The sequence below is a fragment of the Pongo pygmaeus genome, chromosome 13 (genome assembly GCF_028885625.2).
Source record: "Pongo pygmaeus isolate AG05252 chromosome 13, NHGRI_mPonPyg2-v2.0_pri, whole genome shotgun sequence".
NCBI classification, from domain to species: Eukaryota; Metazoa; Chordata; class Mammalia; order Primates; family Hominidae; genus Pongo; species Pongo pygmaeus.
In genome coordinates, this window is record NC_072386.2 from 28995446 (window position 1) to 29020162 (window position 24717).

General features: G+C 36.5%; 1 non-coding gene across 3 annotated transcripts in view; it reads left to right on the forward strand.

Annotated features, from left to right (window-relative positions):
• The window catches only part of LOC129043990 (uncharacterized), a 928785-nt gene that overhangs the window by 849172 nt on the left and 54896 nt on the right, over positions 1–24717 (forward strand). For all 3 annotated transcript variants that reach the window (XR_010123468.1, XR_010123467.1, XR_010123469.1), the window contains exon 5: positions 6566–6598. This is a non-coding gene — a transcript (uncharacterized LOC129043990). The remainder of the gene's footprint in view (positions 1–6565; positions 6599–24717) is intronic.

The following is a 24717-nucleotide window of genomic DNA, read 5'->3' on the forward strand; positions in this document are numbered from 1 at the left end:
TAGACTAAACTCTGGGCTTCTGATTTTATGTACAGTGCTCTTTGAACCACACCACTCTACTTTCCTAGTGAGAGAGAAAAAATCATGATTTCAAATTGGTTAAACTGAGCAACATTTGCCACCTTGCCAATAGGGCCCCATCAAACACACATGAAACACACCTGCTTTCAGTCTCTTGCAGGTGCTACCTCAGCAATTTTTATAAAATGCCTTCTCATCTGAAAAACACTTTATGGCTTCATGCTGACTATATTTCCTTCAAAATTTACCATATGAAAGACTTTATGGCATTGCCCCAACCTCTCCCTGTTATTTAATTAAAAGTTAAATCACTTTTAATATTTTTAATATCAAAAGGAAATTATTAAAACATTATTTTCCATGCTGATAAGCTCTGTCCTGGAGAGCTCTTTGTGGTTCAAAGTTAACTCCATGCCTTTGTCATTCTTTATCTGTTTGTCAGACTGCTTTTTGTAAGTGCCTTTGTGATGTTAAATGTAATGTACTGTATACTGACAATCACTCAGCTATAGGAAATCTGCGTGTCTTGGGCAAAAATTGACTTTCTTCCCTGAACTCATGAATATTGATGTCTAGAAACTGAGGTGCATTCTTGCCAGTGTCAGGTGTACTTGCATTATAAGTCAAAGTAAGCTTGCGAGTAGGTCATATACATCTTTGCATCTTCCACAATCCCAATTAAATTATGAATGAATTGATGTAACTCTATGTTGCTGCCTTCCTGAAGTTTCCAGGTTTACGTATTAATGGTGCTGTTTAAGAATAGTGAATGATCCCAGAATAAAGTTAGAAAGCCTAACTCGACAGTTCCGTAGCCTCATCAGTCAGTAGGGAGCAATGGTCTAGCAGAGTTTCTGGAAGTCTGGAAGAATCATTGACTTAAAGCTCACTGAGTAGAGTGTGCTTTGCAAAACCTGCTGCCTCTTCATGGAAAGTCCCCCATTAGCTGCATGCTTCATTAAAGTGTTTCCTGTATTTATTGCCACATGGGATATATAGCACAGATTCCATGGGGAGGTTCCTATCCCAGTTACCACAAGTTTAAGAGTTTCACAACCCTCTGATACTTGAGAGCTCTTTCAAAAGCCTCCCTGCTTAAAATGGCATGAATAACCTTTTGTCCACTAACTGAACACAATTAAAGATAAAACTAAAGCTAGTAGCTCTTTCTGGATATGTAGCAACTATTTTCTGCCTCACCATGGACAGGTTAGGATACCTTTCTTCGAATGCTCTAGTTTTACTTTTCTGTCTGAGGAATTTTATCTACAATTGCATTTGTATTTATGACATTTAAGCCTCTGATGCAGTGTAGTGGTGGCATAACCTGAGTAAACCAGTGATGCCACAAATACTTAAATAGAAAGTATAAATGATTTGATCTAGAATTAAGAGTTGTGAATGAAATAAAAGACTTTTTGATGTAGAATTTCTTGAGGAATAGTGTGAAGCACTGTTCACTGCTTGTAAAATCTTAACTGGATTTTCTCACAACTGCATAGAATTAGGTAACTTCTGTGTTCTGATTGTAAATACTGCCTGAAGTAACATTTTACTGGACTGTAAATTGTTCTGACTACATTTCATGCCTGATAAAATCCTTACATTTATTGCAGAAAATGTAAGCCCTTGTTCCATAACTAATCTTTTAAGTTTTCTGAAGTAGAGAAGTCTTGAATAGTCTTCCTGGAAAAATGGTATGATTAAAAGTATCATATTGTTCTTTGCAAATAGGCTAGTATAATTAAGGATTTTTGTCACAGTAACCTTGTAATAGTCCTGAGATACATTTTATAGGATATACACACATGTGTGTACATGAATACTATATCCACTTGAGCCTTGAACAATGCAGGAGTTGGGAAACTAACCCCCCCACACACACACAGTTGAAAATCTGTGTATAACTTTTCTACTCCCCCAAAACTTAACTACGAATAGCCTACTACTGTCTGGAAGGCTTACTGATAACATAAACAGTAGGTTAAGACATCTTTCATATATTATATGTATTGTATGCTGTATTTTTATAATAAAATAAGCTGCAGGAAAGAAGATGTTATTAAGTAAATCATAAGGGATAGAAAATGTATTTATTCTAAGTAAAATTGGACCATCATAAAGGTCTTCATCCTCTTTCTCTTCACATTGAGTAGACTGAGGAGGCAGAGGAAGGGGGGTGGGGGTTGGTCTTGCTCTCTCAGGGATGGCAGAGGCAGAAGAGGTGGGGGAGGTGGAAGAGGAAGCAGGCATACTTATGTAATTTTTATGGAAAAATTTCCATGTGTAAGTGCATCTGCACAATTCAAATCTGTGCTGTTCATGGGTCAACTGTATTTTAATATAATATTATAAATCAATGTGTGTTTGTACATATCTACTAACATCTCTGTAGATGTCTAGATTTCAAGAGATCTAAATACATTAGTTTAATATTCCAATGGCAGTGTAATTGTAGCTATTGTGTAATACTGAAGAATGATGACTTACAGGCTGAAATATACCATCATTGCCTATGTCTACTGCATACACAAAAATGTTTTGAAAATTTGTTTCAACTCTTCCTTTTGAGAGGTAGAAAGATATAATGGAAAGGATATGGATTTCAGAGCCTGACATATCTGTGTTCAACTCTCTGCACCATGTCTTCCAAATTTTGTAAATCTTGATTTAGGTACATTTTCCGGTGAAACAAACTCTAAGACAGAGGTTTTCATGCATGAAATTTATTGGGAAGTTACTTGGGATCAATGTATTTATAGGTGTCCCAAGCTGAGGAAAGGGAGTCCAGTCTTTATAGTACAATATTAATCAGTCATTAACATGAGCTGCCTGTGAATAACCTATCTTGGTCAAGGCAGTTCCCTCAGGTGGAAGGTGGAAAATTCCCAGAGAAGGACTCAGCTGTGGGCTACCAGCAGCCAGCACTTCAGGCAGCTAGGGGAGTGAGTCTTTGTCATGAAGGGGGTGATGCCATGCGGCATCTACTTGGCACTGCTTGCATCATACAATATGTTTATCCCATCTGAGAACAGCTCCTCCAGAATCCGAATAGGTTGCCATCTTTAGGAAACCTCTTAGAGGAAGATTAGTGGGGAACCATGGCCCCTGCTATTCAAGCTCACAATAGATACTTATTATCCCTCGCTTCTCTTCTCTTCTCTTCTCTTCTCTTCTCTTCTCTTCTCTTCTTCTCTTCTCCTACCCATTCTAAAATTCTCCCATCCTCAGCCAGTACCCCAATGAACATATGTGGCCTACCTTGTGGAGTAACACAGACTATTACTAAGGGATCTGAACCCCTCCTCAACATTTTATTTTTAGGCTGCTGCACTTGTCCATTTATTACAAAAAAAAAAAAAGGAGCAAGGAAATTTCACAAAATGCCTAATGTATTACCTGCATGCCAGATATTCTTTTCTGCCCTTATTGTATAATAGCAGCCATATCAGATCCTGATGAGGAGACAATTATCCCGGCAAAGAGAGTGACCCTTCTCCTTGCTGCCAATCTCTTGGCACAGGAGCCCAAAGTAATTTGGTGTAGGATATAGCTTGAAGCTTAATGAGATTCCTACTGTGTCCCCTCTCAGAGGCAGTGTCTCCTCTCAGAAGCAACCTCCCTCTGAAAACCAGGATCTCTAGACCCACAGAGCCTAAACTTTTGTGAACAGGAAATGCAAATTTCCCATTTAAGACTGTGGGAGTAATGCTAAGTTTAACCACTTCTATATTATCCCCTTTGTTCCTAGACCCATGTATTCTACCTGTTGGGGATGCAGTACAACAGAATGGTCATTGATTTAGAGAATTTACCACATCTTTAGGATTCAAAAGGTTGTTCCATCACTCATCAGACCAGCACCTTCTGCGGCATGCAGTGTGTACCAGGACAAGTGGATCTCATGATTATGTATCCACTTTCTACCTCCATCCAAAGTAGTCCCATTGGTCTGGATGATATTATGCAGTATTATGTATTCACATTTCAGACACTCTGTAGGCCCTCAGATCTTGGTGCTAAACAAGGCCCTGCAGGCATGTAAGGCAAACCCTTATTTGGAAATGGCTCAGTTCTAGTCAAAATGAGTTACTGCTCCTTCTAAGGTAGAAGATGTCATAATCAGCTTACTACTGAGTGGCAGGCTGAACTGGGGAATAATACTGAATTGAGACCCAGCATCTACCCCTGTTGCTATTAGGTTGGACAGCTCATCTACATTTTCAGGTATGGAAAATCAGAAATGGATAATTGAACGGCCCCATTGCAGCAGATGGATGCTGCCAAAGGAGTGGAGAGAAGCTTAGTGTGGGGGGTGTGTGTGTGTGTGTGTTTGTGTTAAGGGGTGTGTGTGCGATAAGAGGTTGGAATTTCTTGGGTGGGGTGTTAGAAATATAACAAAGTCCAGAAAAGGTCCAAGAATAGGTCCTGGGAGTTCTTACGCTGTATAAGAGGGTAGTCCTCTAAAAACTCACTAATTTATACACTTTGTCCTTATCTTTTTAATTTCCTGTTTTTGTTTGCCTTCAGTTTCTGAGTTTCTTTTCAATCTTACTTTACTTTTGGTCAAGATGGGTCAATTTGTCAAATTAAAAGAACACAGGCTAACTTGGTAAATTGGTCAAATAAATGACTTTTGTGAGACTCAATTTTCTCATTTGTAAAAGTAGAGTAAAATGGTTATTATAGAATTTTAAAACCTGCTTATAAAGTGCTTATACATGGTGGATGATCAATAGTTGCTTATCAATATTGAAACAATCCTAAACAATTACTGCTGAGCTAAGGAGGAAAGGATAGAGCTTCCATCCTTGTTTGGGGCTCTGTTTGTACAGATCTGGAAAACTAGAAAGAAGGCAGGCAGATGAAAGGAGTTATTGGAGGTCTGCTTCCCATTTTATCTAGGCACCCACCTAATAAGTTGTTTCTGTGATCGGCCTTGTGTTTTGTTTGGTTTTTGCTTTCTTATTAAAATAGTATACTTTTTGCATTTATTTTTGGGTGTCCTTCTTTCTATGTTGTTACTTTTTCAAAAATTTGTTTTCTGCTTATAAAAAATATTATAAACACTTAAAGCATAATATTCATGTATCATGAAGGAAAAAAGTTCCCTCTTCAACCTCTTATTAAAAGGTTACTTTAAGTGTCTGATAGCTACTCCTTTAGATTTGTTTCTATGCACAATTGGATATTACATATATATATATAAACATATTATTAACAAAAGTAGGGTCATGTTATGTATATTGATGTATCAAATACTCTGTAGGCCTTCAGATTGTGGTGCCGAAAAAAGGCCTCACGTCCTTTGTCTATAAAATTGGACAATACTACTATTTACCTCATGAGGTTGTTGTGCGGGTTAAAGGAGAAACGTTTGTAATTCACATATGCCTGTAACATGCATCTGTGTCATACACATGTAAGCCTGGTTGTGTCATGCCTGCCATAGTAAAAATTAGCTATTATTATTATGCTTGTCTGAATCCATATCTTTCTTTTTTTTTTGAGATGGAGTTTTGCTCTTATTGCCCAGGCTAGAGTGCAGTGGCCTGATCTCGGCTCACTGCAACCTCTGCCTGCCAGGTTCAAGCAATTCTCCTGCCTCAGCCTCCCGAGTAGCTGGGACTACAGGCGCACGCCACCATGCCCAACTAATTTTTGTATTTTTAGTAAAGATGGGGTTTCACCATGTTGGCTAGGCTGGTCTTGAACTCCTGACCTCAGGTGATCTACCTGCCTCAGCCTCCCAAAGTGCTCAGATTACAGGCGTGAGCCACTGCGCCCGGCCTGAATCCATATCTTAAATCCCAACATGATGTTTTATGTTAGTTTTTTTTCTCTTACCTCTTTATTCCTCAAAGAGAACAATGACTAAAAAAAAACATCGGTTGGGTAAATACAGCATTATCATAATTACAATTTCCCTGAGAAAAGTGGCTTGCAGTTTGAATATTCAGCATCATAATTACAATTTCCATAAGGAATGTAGAACATTTATTATAAACAACAGAATAATCACTTGGTCCATAAGGGAGAAGAGATTATTAGGGGAGTAAGAAGAGAGAAGAAGAAAAAGCCTGTGTTCTAATCAGCATTCAAGAGTAGAAATATAGAACCTGAGAAGAAATTGTAATAGCACCTTAAAATACTCTTGCCTGAATTTATCAAAAATCTTATCATGATGCTTCCATGGGATAAGTGCTGCCTATGTAATTTTTTCTTTCATACAATTTAATCATGTTTCTTAAACTTCCCCTCTGCATTTTAACTCATTGTCATTCATAATTTCTATACTCATAAGAAATTTTAAAAAGCAAATTATGACAAAATTTAAAAAGTAAACATATATTAAAAACAATGTAGGAGAAAAAGAGTTGTATCAGGTTTTTTTTTTCTCTCTGTAGTTAAATGCTTCTTTCCTGTCCACAAGAAAAATGGGTAAAAGTTAAAAGAAAAAAAGAAAATGTCTTTTTGACTTCTTGTGTTACTTTAATTGGCCTTTATTTCAATTTCCTTTGTGTGTGTGTTTTCTACTTTTTAGGTGAAGTGAGAAAAACAGAATGCAGCTTTCAAGGTTGGTACATTTTATAATTTTTATTATAAATTGACAATTTGTAATTGTATAAATCTATGGGGTAAAAACTAATGTTATAGTTTATGACTCCAATGTGGAATAATTAAGCTTAACATATCCATCAATTTAAATTCTTAACATTTTTTGTGGTGAGAAGATTTGAAATTTACCCTCTTAGCAATTTTTAAATGTAAAATAATCTATAATTAGTTAAATTTACCATGCTGTGCAATAGAACAAGAAAAAAAGCCTATTCTTCTTGTCTAACTGAAATTTTGTACCCTTTGACTATCATTGCTCCATTCTCTCCAACAGCCAGCCTCTATAACCACCATTCTATTCTCTATTTCTGTGATTTCAGTTGTTTTAGAGTCTACCTATAAGAACGTGCGGTATTGACTTTTGTGCCTGACTTATTTCACTTTGCATAATGTTCGCTTGTTCTATCCATGTTGTCATAAATGACAGAATTTAACATGTATGTTAATATGAAACAATATGAAAGTAGCAGAGTGAAATATATCCTTAGCTTTGCACCAATAGCTATTAGAAAACATTATGTTTTTATTTTCCTCACTCATGGACAGAAAAGTACAACATAGACTTAAGTGAATTCAATATAGCAATTAAATGTAATAGCTGATTCAATCTGTAGCAAAATTGTGAAGTTGGAAGTACATAACATTTTCATATTAACATTTAATATTAATAATTTTTCATTCCATCCATCTATCCATCATTCCATCCATCTACTATTCATATATTTTTATCAATGAATCCTAGTTACATATTGTGTGCAAGGTCCTATCATCTAATTTCCTCTCTTCATACATTGTTTGGCTGACCTTCAACAGATTCTCAACCCTACCCCTTGCTCCAGCACTTTCTGCTTATTACTAACAATAAACCTTCACCTATTATAACAGGTATTCGATTTTAACTTGCTGTATCTGATAAATGAGCAGTGTTTCCCCAACATTCCTCAGCTTATGTGTATGCCAATATGTCTACTTCCAAATAATTGGGGCAAAGAGGAAATCATCAGGGCGATAACTACCAAGTATATCGGAATTCAAGTAAATTAAGAGAGTACAAAAAAATCCTAATCTGGCCTCTGAGATAGAACACTCAGAACTGAATTTATATATGAGCACCCTTGGATAAAGGTACAGTGTAGCCCTGCAGTGACAAGGTACTATGGCCTGAATGTTTTTGTCCTCTCAAAATTACTCTGCTAAAGTCCTAACCCCCAAGGTGATGGTCTTAGGCAATGAAGCCTTTTGGGAAATGATTAGGTTCATGAATCATGAATGGGATTGGTACCCTTATAAAAGAGGCCCAAGGGAGTTACCTTGCCCCTCTCAGCATGTGAGGACACAGAAAGTGCTGTCTCTAAGGAAGCAGGCTTTCACCATACGGTACTCCTACCTGTACCTTCATCTTGGACTTCCCAGACTCCAGAACAATGAGACATATATTTCTGTTGTGTCAATGCACTAAATTGATGGTATTTTGTTAAAGCAGCTAGAACAAACTAATACACAAGTGTTCTCATTATAAAAGTTTGAAACATCAATGGGTTGAAATGGAACTATCATCTCCACACTGTACTCCATAGATAAATGGTAAAACTTAATTATCTGCAGTGTCCTTATGGAGAAATTAAAAAAGGAAAATAATTCTTGATAATTCCAGACCCATCTCCAGGAAACATTTAAATATTTGAGTGAAGGGGCCCAAATTTGAACCTGCCTATGAAACCTAGTCTATCCCTACAATATCCCATGGTCATGCTTCCATTTACACGCACTCTATGTAGATACTTCTGATGGCTTGCGTTAGCCACTGTAGGTATACTCATGCCCTTCTTATAAAAGGGAAGCCCAGTAACAGATTTTTAGATTGAAAAATGCTTCAACTATTATTCATTTTAATCATTTTTGTCTTCAAATAATAAAATCCAGGCCTATAGAGGTTAAATACGTAAACTGTTCTAAATCAGAGTTCACTAATTACCAAATAGGGTCCACAATCACATTGTTTACCATCTTAACATGGGGCATCCCACAGTGGTTGGTATGGAGGATAGGAAGGTCTTTCATTTGGAATGGAAACCTTTCTGTAACAACACATTTCATACCAATCTGTTGCCTAAAATTGTGTATGTCCTCTATTTTTAAGCATTTCTCAAAAATCCTTTTACTTCCCTGACTATATCATTATCTCCCTGAAGGTAAAGCTCATGGCTATCATTTCTCTGTATTTTTACCATATTTATAAAGTTTAGGTAAATGTTGTACAGTTCATTATTATTCTAAACCTTATCAATAACACTGAACCTCTGCCTCTATTCCAACTCAGTGAATTCCACTCATATTCTTTGTAGAAGATCTAGAAAAAAAAAAAATCACTGAAGGAAACCAGAAACCAAAGAAAGATGGCTGGGTTTTGTTTTTGTTTTTGCATATGTGTATATTTTGGAATGTGTGTGAGGAGGAGGTGGTCAAAAGAACTCACTTAAATTTATCTGAGACTATGTGGGTTTAATGATTTGCAGCGTAAACCAGTAGAGCAACTGAAGAGAATAGAGAATGCCTACTGAAAATGTGAATGTATGTTTGGATAGATAGAGAGGATCCAGAGGCTAAACATTAGAATAAATAGACTCAATTTTTAAATACAGAAGAAAGATTAGGAATAAGAAAACTAATTTCCTTTTTATTATAGATCTTAGATCTAATTTCCTTTTGTCCTTCCTGTGTATTTGAAAATAGGATGTAGCTCTTCTTTCCATGTGAGAGCTGTTTAATATTTTCACGCTCAAAGTGTCGTGTTTAGATTTCAGCACCACACATTTAGAAGTCTATAAATAAGCTATTTTGCCCTTCAAAATATACAGAATGTCAGTCAAAGAAGCAGAGATTATACAACGATTATTAATTAAAGAGGAATACCAATATTCACTTTACTCTTTCGAAGATCATTAAAGGTGATCAAATTTATAACTCAAAGCAACTCTTCACAAATCCTTTTCTTCACCTGTGAAATCTTTCACACTGCAATGTTTCAAATTTTAATCCAAACCTTAAGCTCTTCTTAAGCCCTAGTTCTTGCCACTTTTGTTACATATGTATCTCTCTCTCCTTTCTTCCAGCATTTTATTATGTAGTTCAGCCTAGTCTCTCTTACTAAAACCTTCCCTCTTACCCACCTACCTCTCTGATTTTATCTTTCTAGGTTTTCCTATGAAAGAGGAAGAGATAAGAATTAATAGGCAGATTATGTAAATGCTGAGTGTACCCAAATGTCAGTAAATCTTGTCTCAGCCATGCATATTCTATAGCATGGTGATGGACTCAAAATTGTAAGCAGCAGCAGCACGTGTAGTGGATATAGCAATGGATTCACTTTTAATTAAACATGGTGTGAGCTTTTATCTCTACTCCCTCCCCAAAAGTAACTAAAATAAGAATAAAGGATAAATAATGCATAACCCCCCAAGGACAAAGTAATCAAGAAAGGTGACAGACAGTACCAGACAAAAAATGGCAAACAGATTTTCAAAAATGTTAAGTGGATGGACAAAGATAGTCATAGTAGCATGACAGAAAGTTGAAACTGAAGCAATCAGAAAAGTAATAATAATGAAAAGGAGTCTGAGCTGCTGATCCCCAGAAATGCCCAGAAATGAGAGATATTAAAGGTAGGGATTAAGGAAGTGACTGAAAACATTAAAATGGGGGTTGAAAGTTTGTAAATGGAAGAATTGGGCTCCCAGATTCTTTCCCACATCATGAAGCCAGGCAACTACCCCGGCTTCATTTTGTCAGACTTGAGATATACTTTATGAATTCTGTAATTCAACTGGAGAAGTACTGGTCTTGCAAATCCTAAGATCAGCTTAGGACAGAAAGAAGGCACTCTAGGCTGGGCGTGGTTGCTCATGCCTGTAATCCCAGCACTTTGGGAGTCCGAGGAGGGCGGATCACGATGTCAGGAGATCGAGACCATCCTGGCTAACATGGTGAAACCCCGTCTCCACTAAAAATACAAAAAATTAGCCAGGCGTGGTGGCGGGCGCCTGTAGTCCCAGCTACTCGCGAGGCTGAGGCAGGAGAATGGCGTGAACTCGGGAGGCGGAGCTTGCAGTGAGCCGAGATCACGCCACTGCACTCCAGCCTGGGCTACAGAGGGAGACTCCGTCTCAAAAAAAAAAAAAAAAGAGAAAAGAAAAGAAAGAAAGAAGGCACTCTAGTGAAAACAGGATTTAATTAAAGTATACAAAAAAAGATAATTAAATAAAAGTATGCTTATGAATAAATGAGACCCTTAATGCATCTCTCTAACTTTGCTCTCAGAACTCTGGAAGGCAAGCAGGAAAACAAAGGATTCCTCTCTGGAGTCTAAAGAACTCAAAATAAAATAAGTGCAGATAGGGATACTGTTTTCTCCCAGCAAAAAGTTCAGTGCTTTATTGTGGGCTGCACTAAGGCTTACCAACTGACAGGTCCAGCAAACATACCCAGAGATTCCAATCAGTCTTAGAGGTTCTGCAGTAAACAGAAGGAAACTGCTATAAACAGAGGGGGGAATTGTACACCATGAAAGAAGATCACCAATACAAACAGAAAAAAATAAGACAATGCAGGGTGTAATAGAAAACAATGGAAAGGCTATAATACTCTCAAAATGATGAGACATTATATCCCCTAAAGTAGAACAGGATGTATAGATAGGTTAGAGATAGAGATAGAGATAGAGATGCATAGATAGAGGTAGATGTACATAGAGAGAGACAAAGAGAAAGAAAAAAAATAAAAGCTCTTGGAAAAAGAGGGAAAGAAATTGGAGCATATTGGAAGTTACCCTTAAGGAGAGTTTCCAGAAAGTTAAAAAAAATGACAAAAAGATTAAAAATAGGGAAAAAAGTTCAATAAACCAGAATTAATGCAGAATACTCACCATCTGACTCATAATAGTTCTTGAAATAAAGAAAAGTTGGAGGTGAGTGATTAATAAATAATAATTGCAAACTAATAGCCAGAATTATTTTCAGATTAAAAGGGCCCAGTGATGCTACCAATAACTAATAGGAAACCAAAATCATCATAAAAGTTCAGAATAGAAGAGACAGAAGAGTACACTACAGCTTCCAGAGAGAGAAAAAAGAGGAAAAAAAGAGTCACCTACAAAAGCGTAAGAGCCAGAATAGACCATGACTTCTCAGTATCAACCCTGAAAGCTAGAATTCCATGAAGCAATACTCTCAAATTTCCACATGCTCCACCAAGAAAGAAGAAAAAATGGCCCCCAGGAAATAAGGTCATGAATATAAGAAGGAGATAAAATTTCCCAGGTTATCAGTGAACTTCTGGAATATCAGCTTATGCAGCCCCCTCTAGAGAACAGCCAGTTCAACAGACCAGCTGCAGCAAAAATATAGAAAGAAGAACTCCAGAAGGAGTGTTTTAAAACCAAATACAATACAATAAGCAAAACCGGAAAGAATGATGAATGTGTTCACACATGTTAAGAGAAGATTTTCAGTTCTGCAGGATGATTTGGGAGTTAATTAATGACAGATTTATAGAAATCATGCAAGTCATGAAACAGGGCAATTATTAACTCCAGGAGAGATAAGAATTGAAATAAATGTATAGAACATCATATTATTGAGCTGATAATATTAACAGTCATAATAACATAAGTGCTGACTTTTGATTTAACCAAAATTATAATACAACTATAAAGAGAAGATAAATGTATATGTGTTATATGGGCAGTTTTAAGAAGCTAAATCTGTATATTCCATATGGGAAATCGGTGAGAAAGATAAAAAGGAGGAGGAGGAAGAAAAAATGGCATTTTACCTGTGTCATTAGATACAGATTATTATCAAAATATACAAATATAAGAGGTGAGAGTAAGCCTGTTGATAAGAATAAAGCAGGTTATTATTATTACTATATTTTCCTATTAGTGTATCATTAATATATTATTATAGAACTACTTGGCTTTTTAAAATATTGATCTGTATTACTTTCATAAAATAAAGCAAAATTTAAATGTATTTAATATTAAAAATGTATAATTTACTCTAGCTTTACATACCTGCTTTACCACTTACCTTGGGAAAGTCACTCTTTTTTTTTTTAACTGGTTTATTTATATATTTGTTGGATTTTCTTTTGCTTTTCCTCATAAGAAGCTAATGCAAGTGAATGATCCTACCTTAATATCTAACATGAAGCAGTGAGTCCTCCAACATTCTTTTTCATTTCCCCCTTAAAGGAGCTAAGAAATGTGTTAGCTTCTTTCAGATATTTGAATGAGTCTTATGTGGAAGAGAGATGCAGTTTGGCTTTGGTTTCAAGTGATAAAAACAGGAGCTGAAAGGTTCAAGAAAACATATCCAGCTCAATATTAAAAGGAACATTATTGTAAAACATGGCTATCCAGGGCACAGGTAACTGGTGAGTTCTCCATGGTAGAGTCTTTCAAACACAGCCTAAAGATTGCATAAGAGGGATGAAATACAATATAGAGGTAACGCAAGTGATGAATAAGTAAACTAAGTAATGTTCCAAGTCCTTCATTTCTATAGACTGGATGATGTTATGCCCTGCTACTTCTTCACAGATGCAACAACCACCAGGGAAGCAAGCTGTAGTTACTAATATGGTAGCAATGGGGAGATTAGACGAAAAAGGAACAGGCTCTGACTGCTTTACGTACTAAGGAAAATGTGAAAAGTAGACTTAGAAAGGGGTCTGAGCCAAATTCTGGCCCAGATTTAACGTTGTGAAAAATTCAAAGTAAGGGTGAAATTCTGACATCTCATTTGAAAGCAGTGCAACTCTCCTGGGAAAGGACTGACTCCTGACTCGGGGCTTGCTTTATTATGAATTCCATCCTTTCTTAGTCACACACAGACAGACCCTGACTTGGATATATGCTCTGCCCACTCTACCTCTGCCTCTAAGGCTTCCAGAGTGGTCTCAAAGTGGATTCATTTCCCCATTGGAAGAAAAGGAAGAGAGAGAGAGAGAAAAAAAAAAAAAAAAAAAAAAAAGAGGATCCAAAGGTTCCTTTGTACCTCCTAGCTCTTGTCCCTATTCTTTAACTCTGAAAAGGCAGGGTAAACCGTAAACCCCAAAGCAGGTGAAGAAATCCTACTCCACACCACTCTTCACTCCCTGTGGCCCTGTCTTCTCCTTCCTGTTCCCTGTTTTGCTTTTTTCCAGGTCCCTTTAACTGCCTACTCACTTGCTACCTCAGCAGTCAACCCTCACCCAGGCCTGCAGGAGCCTCTTCCCAGGACAGGAATGTGGTGCAACCTCTTGCACTAGGGGGTGTTGCAGTTTTGCTTTCTGGTATTTCGCTATACAGCCTGTTTGAAAATAGGGTCGCCTCTGCAGCACAGATCCAGTTCTTAGCTCTTAGTCATATTTCTGTTAGTTACCCAATACCTAGGCAATTAATTCCAGGCTCTTTAGCATGACACATACATTTTTCACAATCTTACCCAGGTGACATTTTCAACCTCCTATTTGTTCCAACCACACTAAATTCTTCACGTTCCCTCTATTGAGAATGCCCTTTCCCACCATCATCCCTCTCCCACTCTCTCCCCTCTCTGCAGCACACTGACTAGGTTAACTGGAATATCTCTCCCTCCTCTGTAAAACCTTCGTATACTCCCTTATTTGAACTTAGAGAGCAATCCCCCTGTGCTCCGAAGACTTTTTGCTCATACGTCTATTATAGCACTTAACATGATGTATTTTAATTTATGTTTTTGTGGGTTTATCTTTCCTACCTGATTTCTCAAATAAAAGCATCCTATTCTTCTTGGTATTTACACTACATAACACAGTATAAGGTTTGTAACAGGAACCCAATTAATGTTATTTGAATGAATGAAATAAATATGTGAATGAATGAGAATATACGCCATAGTGTGTGCCTTTTTAAACAACTGATCTAAAAAATTAGTGATTAAACAAAGAAAGCTTCAGTAAGCATCTTGCACATCTGGACAATTGTAATGCAAAATATTTACTTAGGAGGCAAAGAGATAGTCTCTTTTCTTGTTGAAATATAAAGGAATTTTGTTTCAAGGAAAATTACATTGAAAACATAACTGTCTACAATACAAGAGTCTAAGTTTATATCTTTGGAGACAGTTCTTATCTTTTTACATTACAAGAGTGAACACGATTTAAACCAAGCAGTCAGTGTGATGATGTTTCCAGACAGCTAATAAAAAGGAAGATTAGAGAGCTATATAAAATGGCAGGTGCCTTGGCAGATTCCACGTCTTAGACATTAAGCACAGAACAAAGTGAAGCTGTTTTCTGAAGACCACCAAAAGTGCTTGATGTCAGCTTCAGCAGCATGATGCCATTTTGACTGTAGTGTTCATCTTATCTTGTATCCCTGTTAGAAAACAATACAGAGAAAAAAAAAAAAACAAAACTCAAGCTAACAGTGGTAGATGATGACACTCAGAACAGAGAAAGCATCTGAAAAAAAGCAGACTCTTGCAAAAAAGAATGTTGAATTATTTCTAGTCAATCAATCACTTGCAACATATCCTTTGCACTCGTAGACCAAACTGTTATGTCTAATCATATAAAGAATCATCTGCAGAAGGACTATATATTCTATAACTCACTTTATATCATAATCTCTTAGGGAGTTTAGAATTATGACTATTTAAAGATATGAGAGAAATGAACCAGGGTGATATTTCTCCTGGTAACTCACATGACTACCAGGGGTAACAGCCATCTTTACCCAAAAAGCGAATACAGAAAATACATCATCTTTTTTTTTTTTCTGTAACCTAATGAATGCAATTACAACAAATATTTTCTCTTTTGAGCTTTCTTTATCAAAGGTAACTTCAAAACCACCTCCTGTTTGGAGACAAAGGTAATGCTGAGAACATACTGTGAATATAGGCTAAAAGAGAAACACAAAGCAAAGAGACAGACACGTTAGGAGAAAATTATTGTCAACCTCAAAGACATCTAATGAACATGGAACAGGAATCTCAGAAATTGATCAGGAAGATAATAGAAATTTTGTAAATGTACAATTTGTAATAAAGGGTTTTTTTTTTTCAAGTGAACATGTGCATCTAGCCTTGACTAATTAGCTAATGATAGTGACTCCGCTGATTGGTGGGGATGATTAATTTGTGAGCTTGTCAAAGGACAAATAATAATAAAGTCCTGTGTTCCACCCTTTTTGCTGATGGTGCTGCCTGAATGTCTTTATATGTCTAAAGAAACCCAAACTTCTTTAGTCAATGTGACTATTACCTGAAGGCTTCTTATCAGGGGCCAAAGATAAGTTAAAGATATTTCCTGGATTGGCTCAAATCAAATTACATACTAGCAGAGGAGTTGCCCACTGCCCCTTCCTGATAAACAATTGCTTAGCCTCAGGTCTGGTTTTCTCATATGCTGTTCTTCCTCTTTATTTTCTTATTCTTGCTTTAATTTTCCTTCTCAATAGGACTAGTGTGTATACGTCATGGCTGTTTCACTTATCATTGATCTGAGAGTCAGCAGAGCATAGGCTCTGGAGACAAACAATCTGGGCTTGAATCCCAGTTTTTCCACTTCCTGTGTACATTTTGGAAGAGACGCTTATAATCTCTAAACTTGAGTTTCCTCATCCACAAAATGGAGGATGCATCCTGAGGGGTTTATGAATATTAAATAGGATAATCTTGTTTTGACCTGCTGTAGATACTCAATTGATGTTATTATAATAATTATATGATTATGCTGGAGAAGGGGAAGAGACATGAAGGTTTTCACACTCTACACTTTGACCTTACGTATAAGCAGTTCCCTTAAGTTCTTACTCCGAAAATAAAAATGCAACAGACATCTATTTTTTCTTTTGCTCAGATGCTGGGAGAATTAGAACCAAATTAGTCTTGTTAGAGTAAAACACTTTTCAAAATACTGTTTTATTTTTATCTTAACTGCTAGAAGAATAGAGTCCAAGTCAAAGTCAAATAACTTTTCTGGGTCGGGCGTGGTGGCTCACACCTGTAATCCCTGCACTTTGGAGGCTGAGGCGGGCAGATCACCTGAGGATGGGAGTTCGAGACCAGCCTGACCAACATGGAGAAACCCCATCTCTACTAAAAATACAAAATTAGCCAAATGTGGTGACGCATGCCTGTAATCCCAGCTACTCAGGAGGATGAAGCTGGAGAATCACTTGAACCCGGGAGGCGGAGGTTGCGGTGAGCTGAGATCACGCCATTGCACTCCAGCCTGGGCAAAAAGAGTGAAACTCAGTCTCAAAAAAAAAAAAGAAGAAGAAAAGCCAAATAACTTCTCTTCTAGGCTAAGTTCCTCTTTTCTTTTGATTCTTCTGTTACTCAATCTTTGTTCTTGGTTTATCTATAATTGTATAATTTTATTTGTATTTGACTTCTGGGTTCTCTCAAATCCTTTTGAAGAAAAACAGTGAAATCTTTATTTAAGCTTTCAGAAGTCCTCTCTCTCTCTCTCTCTCTCTCTCTCTCTCAAACACGCACACACGCACACGCACGCACACACGCGCACACACACACAATTTACACCATAAAAGGGAAATGATAAACCTAGTTTGGCCTATGTTGGTTCCCTGTGAACCTTTTTGAAATTGCATATTTCCATGTCCAGCTTTAGATATTCTGATCCTCTAGATCAAGGTGGAGCCAGGAATCTGTATGTTTTAGCAAGTATTATGCACCTAGGAAATTCAGATTCAGACAGTACTCTACCACACTTGGAGAAACAATGGAGTACGTGGTGCAGCAGGCATAGATGTAAATGAGTCTGGCTTTTAAAGCAGAAACAGTTACTATTTGTGTGACCTTAGAAAATCACTCAACCCAAGATTCAGTGTCTTCATCTTTAAAAGATGGAGAAACTTGTAAATGTCTGTTAAACCTAACATAAAGTTGCTGTAAAATGTCTGTTAAACCTAACTTATAAAGTTGCTATAAAAAGTAAATGAAATGAAATATTATATGTCACAAGGATGGAAAAAAACATATTAATTAAATGAACATCTAGGTTTCACAATCTGCAAAAAGACCCATATGAATTTTTAGAGGCAAATAGCTTTTTTTTTGTTTAAAAATCAAGGCCCTTTGCTGTGACTTCTGACTGCTCCAGATAGATTAGGTGTGTTAAATCTCAGGTCATGACGCATTAGGGAATTGTGTAATCTGGTAGTAGCCCCAGCATTTTTAAAATACAGTAGAATAAAATGAAATAGAATAGGACAGAATAAGATGAAAAATATCAGAGCACATTGCCCATAAGAAGAAGTTTAAAATCAGATGTCTAATACAGTAGTCTCCCTTTGTCTACAAGAGATGTGTTCTAAGACCCCCAGTGGATGCCTGGCCACAGATAATATCGAACTCTATGTTTTTCCCTATACGTACATACCTATGAAAAAGTTTAATTCATAAATTAGGCAAGTAAGAGATGAACAACAATAACTAATAATTAAATATTAATTATAATGACATACCTTCATCACTACTCTTGCACTTTGGGGCCGCTTATTAAGTAAAATAAGCATTACTTCAATACAAGAACTGCTTTACCTCAGCAGTTTATCTGAAGCAAAACAGCTACTAAATGACTAACAGGCAGGTAGCACAGACAGTGTGGATCCACTGGACAAAGAGATAATTCACATCCCAGGTTGGACGGAGCCGAATGGCACACAGTTTAAAATGTATTAATTGCTTACGTCTGGATTTTTCCATTTAATATTTTTGGACAGCTGTTGACCATGGGTAACTGAAACAATGGAAAGCTAAACCACAAATAAGGGGAGACTATTGCATTTAAATCTAGTTGTTTTTTGTGCCATTTTGTGTCTTCTCCTGAGTTATTCCTATATATTCTGAGTTGTGTTTGGAGGTCATACTCAGGAATAGAAGAAGAGAAGTGCTGGCCAGTATAGAGGGCAAGATGGGGCAGGAAGCAGGCAGCATCTATAGGTGAGAGTGTGTAAGGGAAGCAGGAATATAGGAAAAGGAATATGATTAAAGGAATGTTAAAAGGATACAATTAAATGTTATCATAGGGTATGCATGTATAAGGAAAATGGCATATACACGGTTTGGTACTATCTGCGGTTTCAGGCATCTTTCAGGAGAAGGACAGGAGAATATGTGTCTCTTTAGCGCCTTCAAAAATCTTGTGGAGGGCACTAGGCTTGTAAGATCATGCAGAAAGGAGTTTTAGAGCAGCTTCTTTGAAATTTTTAAAAAAGAATGATCCTAAAAAGCTGAAGGACATGGGGCAGTTTGTATGTGCAAACTTTCTAAGCTTAAAGCACACTGGTAAGGGAAAATAGTATTTTTCAGGTATAAGTTATATTATACTTTGCAGTTGTAGGTTCCTTGATGTATCAGATGCTCTTCTAATCCCCAACTACCTTTACTGATAGCAAAGTTTAGGGCTATGATAAAAGATGGAGTCCTTTCTCTGGCTGACAGTTTAAAGGAATAGTGCTCTAGCATCTGAAAGTGAATTTTGAAATTCATTTTTCTCATTTTAACAAAAACACTGCCCTACTTAATAAAATAATACATTATATGCACTATTTAGTGGGTACATTAATGGCTACCATTTTGTGAGCTCATACCATATACTAAGAATTGTACTAAGTACTTTACAACCATGATCTCTTACCTTCCAGAACTCTAGGGGAAAAGTTTTAGTGTACATGCTCTATAGATAATCTTACTGAAGCTCAAAGAGATTAAGTAATTAACCTCAATCCACATGAGTAGCCAGGGCTAGAAGCAGAATTCACACCCAGATCTCTACAGTTGTTTACTTGCAGCTGTACCTCACTGCCTCCGCCCCTATGGTCAACTGGTGCTTATGGACTGATTTTGGAAGGTCACCATCATATGTAATATGTTTCTGAGAGGGAAGCATGCCTGCAAAGTCAAGCAATTTGGCTAAACAAAAGTGTTGTGCATTAAGCAGTCAGCCACTGCTGAAGATGCTCAGTGTCTCAACATCTTCACTATACACATTGGGTATGTAACTATGTCTTTTGTTTCTCAGTGGCTTCTAAAGGGACTTGGTGGAAAAAACAGCTGCTTATTTGTTTCTCTTTTAAATGTTAATTTTGTGGTATGCTTCATAAATATATTTGCATTCTGTCACCCAAATGATAGTGATTGAGATGAAAAGAATATCATGCTAAAAATATATTTTGGATTGTACAGTTAGTAAACAAATTGTTTCATGTATTTTTGTAATTTTAGGGCCAGGGTTAGGGCAGGTATGTGTGTGGTGTGTGTGGGGACAGGAAATGGTATTACTCTGGGGCCAATGTTTTCTTTTTGTTTGTTTTGTGTTTGGCAATTAAGAAGGTTGATGTTAATTTTATCCAGAAATTATGCTGTATAGAAGTAGAGAGTATAGTATGCTCCGGATATCTAGTCCCAGATTCTATTCACTGTCTGCATCCAGTGAGGGTTAAAATGAAAAAATGAAGCAGTTGTGACTAGCTCTGACAGGAACTCAGGGGGACTTTCTCCTCAGTTCTCCCTCACATTGCAAAGCGAAGAGCCTTTTGTTCATCCCTTATCCAAAACCGTGAGAGGTACAGATGTCCTCTTTGCAGCCATTTCTTTTGTAAGTAGAAGTTTGGGTTAGGTAAAGGAAACAGACAGCAAAACTGCTGATGTTCGAGGGCATCTTGCGCAAGGAAATTTGCATCCTGTGATTCTCCTCACTCTCTCTGGTGTCTCAAAACAATCTGGAATTATCAAGCCTTGACAACAGCTAATGAGAATGAACAGACTCACACAGATTCCCCCGTAGCAGCAATTGGATTCAACCTTTACAAGACAGGCAAATCAGCCCAAATAACCTATTTTTTTGAATGAATAAAAAGATTTTCTAGCCTCTAGCAGTTGTCTACTAAGAAGGAAGTCTGGTAAAGAAGTTGAGCTGTAATCATGACAATAAGACCTGTAGAATGTTTACTAAGTGCCAGGTATGTAGTGCTTCACGTCAACCCTGTGGCCTGGGTACCACTGCCACCACCACCTTCATCACTATAATCCCCATTTCATAAATGAGGAAACTGAAGCACAGAGAAGTTCCATTTTCTGCCTGTGGCCCATATGCCTGGTTCCAGAGGTCATGAGCTCAACTCTTTTCTTCCCCAGTCAGGGTAAAAACTAAGGTGTATCTGAATTCTGAGCTGCCTGACTAAAGGGCTGTCATCCTGAGACCTGTGGAAAAGGGGTTGGTTACAGTTCATCATATCTTCAGCACAGTATCTCATGAATTATTCTCTCCATTTGTGACTGATCAATTAAAAAATAATGATTTAGAGTCTGCTATGAGCTAGGCACTGTAATATATGACAGGAGATACTGCCCAGTGGCTGAGGTCAATCCTGGAGCCAGGCTTCCTTGATTAGAATTTACTTACTAGCTGTGACCTGGAGATGTAACTTAACTTCATGGGCTTCAGTTTTCCCATCTAGAATTGGAAATAATAATAATTATGTTCTTCATAGAATTAAATTAGTTAATTAAAGTAAATCAATTAAAATAGTGCCTGACACATAGTAACAACTCAATAAGTTTTACTGTTATGGTTATTACTAACCTGTTTTACAAGCTAAAAATTATAAAATAGTTTTGGTGTAGTTATAATAGTCTAGATGGAGAGAAAAATGAATCATTCTGGATCTACACTTTTTAAGAAATTAGTCTAGATTTTAAAACAATAAAATACCTGTAACTTTTTAAAGTCTTAATTAAGTTACCCTTTTCTATCCCAGGAATGTGTACACATTTTTTAAATGGTCAGATTTATTTGATTTAATTAATTGATGTGATCAATGTAGCTAATATGTATTGATTCCCTACTAGGTGCTAGGAGCAATGAATGAAAAATCCATGCCCAAAATTTGTAGAATTAATGCTCCATGATAAGTTTCCCACTCTTTTTCACTCTGATGTTTCTAAAAACTTTAACAGAAAATTAAAGTTAGCACTGAACCTGTTAGTGATTCTATAGAATACAAGAAAAATGATGCCTCATTATTAGTTGAAATATCATTTACTACATTTCTGCTTTTCATTTGTTCAGGGTAAAAATATCATTATCTAAGTAAAAATGTTTCCATAGACTATGTATACCCCAATTCTTGCTTATACTATATGGTTACAGTTGTTTCTAATCAAGGATATGTCTCACTTTAAAAACACAACAAATTTAGGGTTATATTTTGGGGTGAATATTTGTCATATAGAAAAACCAACAAGTCTATGATAAGTGTTATACATAATTTATTTAATTAATTTTACACTAAATATTTGCTCCAAATTAGTCACAACATAGACCATATAATAGAATTGTATCCCTAAAAAGATCAAGAAGTATTGGTCCTTTCTTTTTTGGTGGGGGGCTTTATTTCTGTATCTGAAAGACTTTTAGAGGCTTAACTAATAAAAGGTTGTATTTTCCAACTGTTTCCATTTGGCAGATGGTTAATTTTAAGCCTGTAGAATAAGTATGCTTGACTCACTTTGCAAACCTGAAAGAACCATAAATTAGAAAGCTAGATACATTTTATCTGTTTTAACTATTGGCCATCCCAATTGCTCAGCATGATCTCTGCTTCTGGGATAGATTACAACAAATGATATTAATATATTCAATTCTTGAATGCATTAGTGCCACATTCATTTAGTGAAATTGATTGCATGGAAGCCTAGATATGTATATTTAAATAATTAATAAACATTTTTACTTTGAAGTTAATGTGTAGCCCTTTTAAAATTCTCAGAGCAGTTTTTACCCCTACCCCATATTTCTATTCTAAGAAATAATATCATCACTCAGTGGAAGACGAAGTGAACTTGCGTAGTATCTCTCCAGAGGTTAGAAATAGGATCCAATAGTAAGAGATTCTGGGAGGCAAGATTTCTGCTCAATAGAAGGATGCACTTTCTGATAATTAAAGCTGTCTGACAGTGGAGAAGTGACCGCCTGTCATGGGGATAATTCAGGCAGAGACTGGATGATTATCATTTAGAAATACAGTAAAAGGGATAATTCAGGTGGTAGAACATTTGATTAAGTGATTTCTCAATTTCCTTACAACTGAAACGTTTTGCTTAGGATTGTGGAAGTTCTTATCTAACGTAAAATTTTTTCCCATGAAGAAACAGCTACATGGTACAGTGGTTAAAAGCAGCAATTTTATGATAAAACAGATTGACCTGGAGTTTGCGCCTTGTTGCTACTGACCAACAGAGTGACTATAAGGCACTCATTCAGCTTTCCCAGAGACAGTTTCTGTAGCTGCCAGAAAGAACAACATCTAATAAGTGAGTTTTGATGATTGAGTTTATACATGTTACAATATCTCATGGGTATGGGTCTAGAAACCTAGGAGGTCGTGTCTTTCAAAATACAAAGGGAGAAATGATTGAGAAATATATCTGCTTGGAACTAGAGGAACATCATGATATTCAATGATTCTTTTAAAAAAAATCTTTAAATCTGTAATGTATATTGGACCACTTTGCATGCTTAGTTTATAATAGCCAGAAGCAAATATCTTTGTGGCAGTTATATGACAATGAAGACACTTTAGCAACTGCATGGATGAAGTATTCACAATTGATTGCTTTCTTCTGGAGATAATTCCATAATCTATTTCTAGATCAATAGCTCTGTATAGACACTAGAAGTGATTAAATATTTAACTGAATGCTATAAGCATCATTGTAATATCCTGAGAATCTGGAAATCACATAATCTCTAAGTTCATGTTTATCACTCTCTTTCAAGCCAACATCACCTGGGGCAGTTTAAGGTTTTCTCGCACATTTGTGTAGCATGATGATACTCATGCTGGCAACAATAAATCAAACCTCTGGTGATAGATGTTTCTTCTGTATGCACACATACAGATACCTTAATGCAAGTCACATTTCCCAAAGAGTACAGTGTGAGTATTACGTGCAGATACTACACAAAAGCAATCTCTCTTAGCCTAGGGTTTCGATCCTTCACTGTGAACCCTCCTGGAGCCTGCTGATCAGCATGCAGAACCAAGTTCCAGAGAAGTACAGAGAAATCTCTAGGGATCTCTGTCCACCTGTGAAGTGAGAAAGGATCCATATATTATTTGCAGACCCATCTTCACTTGTTCTCCTTGAGAAAGCTTTTGTTGTTACCTCAGAAGTGGAAATATATGTGTGTTTCAGCTGGTGTCTAACACATTTAGTTACAGAATACAAAAATGTTCAGCACTTTAGGAGGCAAATGTTATTTCTGGGGGAAAAAACTTTTCCAAAGCAATGCACACACACACACACACACACACACACACACACAGAGAGACAGAGACAGAGACAGACACAGAGACAGAGGGAGAGAAATAGAGACAGATTTGAGTTCTGAGATTTGTAATACAACCTGGGGCAATGAAGAAAAAAAATAGATGGTTAAGACAGGTAAGTAGAATTATAGATGTCTATTAGACTGATATGTTTAAAAGATGAATTTTCTCTGGACTAAAGTTAGAATGAATTTCTCTTTCTATTAGACTTAGTTTTAGAATGTTTTGGGTAGGTTTGTTAGCACCTTTAATAAGTGAGCACATTTCTTTTAAAATGTGTCAAATCATGATAAAAGCTGCTGCACTCAAAAGGCTCCAGTTTGCAGTACAAATTCAGCAATGCACAACAGTAAGCTGATCAAGTCTCAGTTTTATTTCATTTTTTATGTGATATCATTAGGTTTTATTTGGCTGCTCTTAGCTGCTGACAACATACCTCCTATCAAATTTATTGTGAATTAAGAGATGATAGGTATGAAATTATATTAAAAGAGTTTTCAGTGTGAACTTATATACAGTAAAACAAATTTGTAAAAAAACAGCTATAAAAATGTTTTAAAATGCATAACTATTGGTCGAACAAGGAGAAAAAATGTGTACAGGGTTCTATTGTGTTTAAGGGGATGGGGATAGTTAAAGTAACAAAAATGGCTTTGACAATATTGTTTAAAAAACTTATTTCACCTCATGTG